This window comes from Poecilia reticulata, linkage group LG16 (genome assembly GCF_000633615.1).
Source record: "Poecilia reticulata strain Guanapo linkage group LG16, Guppy_female_1.0+MT, whole genome shotgun sequence".
Classification (NCBI taxonomy): domain Eukaryota; kingdom Metazoa; phylum Chordata; class Actinopteri; order Cyprinodontiformes; family Poeciliidae; genus Poecilia; species Poecilia reticulata.
In genome coordinates, this window is record NC_024346.1 from 30,643,544 (window position 1) to 30,651,080 (window position 7,537).

A 7,537-nucleotide genomic window follows, 5' to 3' on the forward strand; every position below is an offset into this window, starting at 1 on the left:
AGAACCAGGACCAGAGCTCTTCTGTGTCAGAGTGGAGGAAGTCAGATGATCCACAGAGCTGAAGAAAAGCAGTAGAGAACTGAGTGGCAGTGGAAGGGTTAATACTCCGACAGCGAGTTTTAACTGCAGTTGGTGTCAAACTAACACTGAATAAAACAGGCAGGTGATCCGAGAACACAGAGTCACAGGTTTCCAGGTTAGTCACAGGCAGACCGCAGGAAATAACCAGGTCCAGTGTGTGTCCGTGCTCATGTGTAGGACCGGATACGGCCTGTACCAGGTTAAAAGAGTCCAGAAGGCTTAAAAGGTCCTTTACCAGAGCCTTATCAGGACAACACACGTGTATATTGAAGTCTCCAACAATAAGAACACGTTCATAGTTAGTTATAATCCAAGCTAAAAAGTCAGAGAAGTTGCTAATAAAATCCTTTTTATATTTGGGGGGCCAGTAAACGACAGCACAGAAAACTGGGTTTACGTGTCTCATTTCAAATGACGTAAACTCAAAGCTGGGGAAAGACGTCTGTAGAAAACACAGCTTACATTTGTAGTCCYGTTTRTAAACAGTCGCTGTGCCTCCCCCTCTCCCTGAAGCCCGTGGTGAATTAAAATAAGAACAGTCCGCTGGTAAAAGCTCAGATAGAGCACTGGACTCACCAACACTCAGCCACGTCTTAGTCACACACAGAAAATCCAGGTTTTGGTGACTGAAAAAGTCCCGAAGAATAAAAGTTTTATTTGCAAGCGACCTGGCGTTTACCAGGCCAATCCTGACAGGAACTGGATCCTGGGCTTCGACAGGTCTGGAAACCCGGCACAGCGGTTTCAGGGTTTGGAGACACCGTCGGCGGGTGTTGATTCGGGAAGGGCAGGGCCGGCGGTGTGGGGTGGCTTGAACTCCGACCACTGGTACCAAGCAGACGTTGACGGGATCCAGGAAACGCCGAGGCACCCGAGAGCCCAGAAACGATCCATGTGAYGGTCGGATGAAAGGAGAACAGTGCGTCACGTAAACCTTCAGCTTCACCAGCCGGCCACTTCGTCTACCACAACGACGATGACGTCTCCTCCGTGACAGCAGCGCAGGAACCCGGAACAGGTGACTCGGAATCTCCGACAGAAGCGGGGGCAAGGATTGTTGGCCAGCAACATCGAATAACAGCATATTCTGGGCCACAGGTCTAGTAATGTGTTGCGATCAGACACCAGCAGGGACTCCGTAGATGACACAGGTCAGAAACAGTACAAACACAACCAAATGAGAGAACAACAGATGAGCAGCCACACACACCGGCGCCATCTTGGATCGGTTCAATTTTAAGTAATGCAGTACTTAATTTAGAATTATTTTTATATTTATGAATGGAAATTGTGTACATTATTGGCTTTATTTATTTTAAAATAATTTTGTAGTTCAGTACAAAATTGTATATAGGTGCAAAATATTTGGATATATAATGGGTTAGTCTGATCGTTGTCCTTAGCCTTGTTACTCTTGTTGACCTTTTTTGAAGTTTGATTAGTGACTGTTGTGTTGTTTTATAGTTAACCACTCCGGAGTCACTTAAATCATGTAAAACTAAAGAACAGCACAGAATGTTTGAGTGTTTCTGTGTCTGTGAATAGAAAGGTGTTTGGTACTGGAACTATGATAGACTCACTTCATGAACTGTGAACTGAAATAGTATAGCCCTGACTCATAATGTCCACTTTTCTATGGATGATTTTCAAATAAAGTTCAGTTTAATGACTCATTTCCACTAGTCATTTACCTGAACTTCTACTTTGATAATAAACTGTATTTTAGTAAAATGTTCTTCAAATGACTGGAAATGCATAGTTTTGAGTAGATTTTATTTTAATTTCCAGGGGAGCAGATCTCACTAGAATTGTGTCACTCCACTGCAGCTTGTCTCTCATTATTGTTGGCAGATGTTGGCAGGCATGATGTAGTCGAGAGATTATTAAATTGAGTTTATGGAACTCTGGAAAAAATTATCAGTTTATGTGATTTTACTCTTTACAGGCGTATGTTTGAGTAAAATGAGACGTGTTGAATTACTGACAACATGTCTCTTAATTTTGTTTGTGAATGTATGTAGATAAGCAGTTAGATTTAGAAAACTGCACCAACGAATATCTTCTCACGGGTCTTAGCCCTGCTAGGGGCTAAGCACCCCTTAAGGTCAGATCGTAGAATCGCCCCTGTGGGGGAGACCTGCCAATCCACGCAAACGTGCCCACACACACAGGACGAGGAAGAAAAGTAGTAGTGGTGTCTACCTATGATCACACTAAAATTTAGATTTCTAACAAAGATCAGATATACTGCAGGGAAAGAGGACACCTACCACCAAAGCAGCTTGCACCACACTTTCCGATCTGTCACTGTTTACAGCCAGAACCCACAGGACGCGAGCCACACAGTGGGAGCACGAGAAGGACATGTGTCCGACTAAACGCAGCAGCTTCTTTTATACCACGCTCACTTTACCCAACCGGAACTTCTCACTCGAATTTAATATGTCTAGTCATATATATGGACATGTATTATGGTTACAAAGGCTGGGCCAAGAAAATTTATGTGTGTATCAAACAAGTAGCCCTTCGTGTTACTCTGTACTGGTGAAGTAGCTCCCAGTCTCAAAAAGATTGGTGACCCATGGTATAAAGGGATTATCAGTCGACATCAGGTATCAGCATCCAGTGTACTGTTGCCTACAGAAAGTAAACAAGCATATATTATTCTATTTTCAATTATTAGACTAACAAACTTATTTGCACATGGAAGCCAGCACAGATCACCTGTCTTTGCTCAGGGTAACTCCTGCACAAAGGCAGGTAACCATGGCAACCGGTGGCAGATTTAAAGGCAGGCTGACTCTTTCTGTAGTCAGGTTGTGTGTGTGTATCTGTTGTGCTCACAAACAAATAAGCCCTCTGTATTTCCATTATTATGATTAATTTTGTTTTTGAGTTTCATTGGGAACGATGAGTTGCAGCTGGCTGCTGGTTGTAAATAATTTTATTTGTCTAATTGTAAATAGTTAGAATAATCTATGATTGCTTTCTTTCTTAAGGCTGAGGGAACAGTACACATGGTGTACTGAGTGATGTCAACTGATAATCTCTCTATACTGTACAAGATTACAGCATAGAAATGTATACATTTATCAAAATTTGAAAGAGAAATCTAAGATGTGGAAACAGTAGGAATAGGAAGACTGGTTAATGAATATCATTCTGATTCTCATGTACCTGGATTATTAGAATTAAGCAGAATTAAAGATGAATAATTATTAATTACATAGATCTGTTTAATGCCATTCAGTGATTTGGAGGCGACAGATGTCCATTTCCAACCGTTTGCTGTGGGGCCTGACAGCGAATCATGTAAAGCCTAGTTCACATGGCAACACATTTTTGTCCCGATTTCCCCCTTCCGACAATCTTAGAATGGAAAAATGTTTAAGATAATTGTAACCGATAATCTTGCTGTGTGTGGTGTGTAATAGGCATTCATTATTAGTTGAACATGTTGGTCTAAATGTGTTGTAATTTTCTTAACTAAAAATGTGCTGTTTGTGACATGCGAAAACCTAAATTATTTCAAAACATTTTATATGTTTTGTTATATTTTTTATCCACGGAGGTCACTATTTTTCACTTGTAGGGTTGAAAAATAGAATCTACAGCAGGAAGGGTAGGTTTATCCCAGTTGTTTTTTTGTAATTTCGCGTTTCACTGGTGTAAATTTAGACAATGCCGCACTGCATTGCTATTAGCTGTAATTAATAATAATAATAATAATAATAATAATAATAATAATAATAATAATAATAATAATAAAAACAGGGAGGGGAATCTGGATAATTTCTCACATGAAAAAAAGAAGAGTGCAATGGGAACGAACCAAACACAACTTCTGAAGGACCTACATTTATGCTCTCAACCAGGGCCGGCCCAAGGTATAAGCAAACTATGCAGCCGCTTAGGGCCCCTGGACCACTAAGGGGCCCTCTCATTGAAGCTGATATATATAATTAATAATATTAATTATTATTATTTTTTAATATAATTTCTATGTCATCATAATATCAAAAACACACAATTTCACAAATGTGAAAGATTAGTAAAGCTGCTAGCTTGATAGCGACCTGGAACGGTCCAGTTCAACAGCCAAACATTTATGCTAGGGTCTTTGTGTTTGTGTGAACCTGAGTTTAAACTTTAAATGAGTTGAATCTCATGGTTGGCTCTGTATATTTCTGAGGTATTTTTGGCTTCAAAACGCCAAGTTTGATAAAGTTTGATAACAATAATTAAAACTTCTCAATGTCTGACATTGTCTAGCAAAATGTTTTTACATCAGGCTACATAGCTGCTACACCGATGAGCTGCTCTATGTTGTAGTTGGGGATATGTTGTTTGCTGCTGAGCATAATCATTTTGTGGCTAAAACAAACATTATTTTTACATCAACTTTTAAGTGAAACTTCTGTTAAAATCATTTAAAGGCTCAAAATCAGTCCAGTACCGCTACCGGTCCACATTCTCAGAGGATAAAGACTCACCTGGTATAAATTAAAATTTTAGCTTTTGGAGTAACGCTTAAGAGAACTTTCCATTCATCCATTTTCTTAACACCCTTGTCCCTTAGTGGCGTTGGGAGGGTTGCTGGTGCCTATCTCCAGCTAAAGTTCCGGGCGAGAGGCGGGATACACCCTGGACAGGTTGCCAGTCTGTCGCACAGCAACATAGAGACAGTACACACACACACCTAGGGACAATTGACCTGTCAGTCTTGTTTTTGGACTGTGGGAAGAAGCCGGAGTACGCAGAGTACACGCATGCACAGGGAGACCATGCAATCTCCATGCAGAAACACCCCAGGCTGGGAATCAAACCCAGAACCTTCTTGCTGCAAGGCAACAGCTCTACCAACTGCGTCACTGTGAGGTCATGGAGAATTTTGTCTGAATTGTCGCAAAATATAGCAAGAAAGTCTCTGAGTTGCAACAATGTTTGCAGTGGTAACTGCAAACATTCAGTCATGACCTGGTTGGTCGGTCAGTCAAAACTCTCACTGTAGAGAAGAAGAGGACAGACGCTGATTTTTAAACCTTTGCTGACCAAGATAAGGGGATAAGATCAGCATCACATGTAAGTATCGGCCGATCACGATCCCCCAAAATTAAGGAAATCAGCTCCCAGAAATCAGTTGGCCAATAAATGTATCCTATGTACTGTATATAATGTACACAGCACTGCCAGAGATGCAATAACTTCATAGCAGGTGTGTGAATGACCTAATGATCGGACTGGTGGTTGCAGCCGGTCCACATTGTTAGCAGAACTAGAGGGCACATCTAACCGCATTTTAGGACAGAATATTAAAGTCACACAGCTTCCAGAGTTTAAGAAACAATGATAAATTACTAATTGTGTGATATACAACTATATTTAGTACATCTTAACATAACAGCTGCCATGTAACATTAAATATATTGTTCACTACCAAAAACTGCATGTTGATCATGGTAAGAACCTTTTTTTTTTTTTTCTTAACTGCAGTACTCGTTTTGACCCAGTTGGTCAACAATTCACTACCTTTGGCTGCTTCTGGCAGGTCTTTTCTTTTTTGATTCCAATATGTTTTTCAGCCCATAGCACAACATAACAATATTACTTAAAGTCTGATTGAGTTTTTTTCCCTTCATTAATGACACTGTTTTATTGGACAGGAGCAGCTTGATTGATTGTTACATACATTATATCCATCATGGTAATTCAGAGTGAGTTATTTTTAATTCTAAATGAATATCCTTGTTGGACTTTTATTTAAGTGTTATTCTCCTTCAAGATACATTTACCTAAAGCCAGAATAAATGCAATGTACATTATGCAGCAAAGGAAATTAGAAGATCAGACATATATCCATTATGGAGATGATCGGTTTTGGACGGGCGATGTGCCCTTATTGCATAAGCGATACTGAAGAATGACTATCATCAGGGCCATGCAGATGCCACTAAAGGGGCAGGTGCTCAACAACAAAAAAAGGGCACATCTAACCACATTCTAGGACAGAATATTAACAGCCTCTCAGCTTTCAGAGTTTAATAAACAATGATAAATTACAAAAATGTGAGATATACAATCAAAGCTAACAAACATCTCCATATAGAGCATAACACTATGCCTATGTAAGATATTTTATTAGTCATTTCTTTCTGCAGGTCTGTTTTGTCATAGGAAAGTATTGCAATATTCAAACCCGCAATTTAGCAAGATATGTAAATCAGAGCTAGAGCACCAGACATATTTTGTCTTTACAGAATTACACTATTGAAAACATAAACAAGGGCATAATGCAACATTTTAGAGGACTGTACTATATAAAAAGAGCTGCCTGTTTGCTGCAGTGGAGATGAAGATGGTCCATTCAGGAAAGCAGAGCTGCATCAAACTTTAAGGTGGAACTGCAGAAAAAAGAAAAAAAACAAAAGCAAAAATTGAATTGTTAATGCATGTCACCATGAGAAAAGCCTACTGAGTTTTGTTTAAAAAAACGTTTTAAAAAATTTTAATCACATTTTTTGCTCATGAAGTTAACTTTTGTCACAGCTGCTGCTGAGCTGTAACCACTCACACCTGATCGTCATCACCTGGATCCCCAGCTGCTACCATATAAGGACTGATCTTCCCCCTGCACGACGTCAGATTGTTGTGAAACCCTCAGCGGTAACACTTTCAGGCCTGCTGTAGTAACTTGAGCTAACTGCCTAGTAACTAACCTGTCTGTCTCTTCCTTCTGCCTAGTTACCTCTCCTGTCCCTGATCCTGACCCCCACCTCTGGTTCTGGACCTCCCGGCTTCGACCCCCTGTCTGTCTGACCCCGAGATCTGGAACCTGTTTTGACCTGGATTTGGACCCGCTGGCTCTGACCCCCCTGTCTGTCTGACCCCGAGATCTGGAATTGCCTGACCCTCATTTGGATTCCCTGGTTCTGACCCCGGCCTGTCTGACCAAGAAATAGTTTATCTCCTAAATAAACACCTGATTTTGTATTCGCTGTTCAGTCCCTGCGTCCATCAGTTCCTGAATGTGACAGAACAATCTGACCAAACAACGTGGACCCGACTGAACAGGAACCCGCTGTAGCCCTGAGAGACATCATAAGCCGACAAGGAGTTGTGCTGGGGCAAAGCGTTCATCGACTCTATGGGCTAGAAGCAGCCAGCCAAACTCTCCATCAGGAAATCGCCCAGTTGTCCTCACAGGTAGACAAACTAACCTCGATGCTTTCCCCCAGTCCAGGACTGTCGGGCGCTTCAGCTGCTGCTCCTGCTGCAGCTGCTCCTCCACCCGTCTCCTCACCTGCCGATCCTCCTGCTCTCCCCGCTCCGGTAAATTCTCGAGGTCCATATGTTCCTGATCCCCCTCCATTCTCAGGTGAACTGTCAAAATGCCGGGGTTTTCTGTTACAATGTCGGATGGTGTTTAATCAGCAACCCATGGCTTTTGCCTCCGATT

General features: G+C 41.3%; 1 long non-coding RNA gene across 1 annotated transcript; it reads left to right on the plus strand.

Annotated features, from left to right (window-relative positions):
* Positions 1-999: 999 nt before the first annotated feature.
* On the plus strand, positions 1,000-7,071 carry LOC103478796 (uncharacterized). Its single transcript, XR_535857.2, has 3 exons — positions 1,000-1,232; positions 6,628-6,744; positions 6,823-7,071. It is a non-coding gene; the product is annotated as an uncharacterized LOC103478796 (long non-coding RNA).
* Positions 7,072-7,537: the final 466 nt, after the last annotated feature.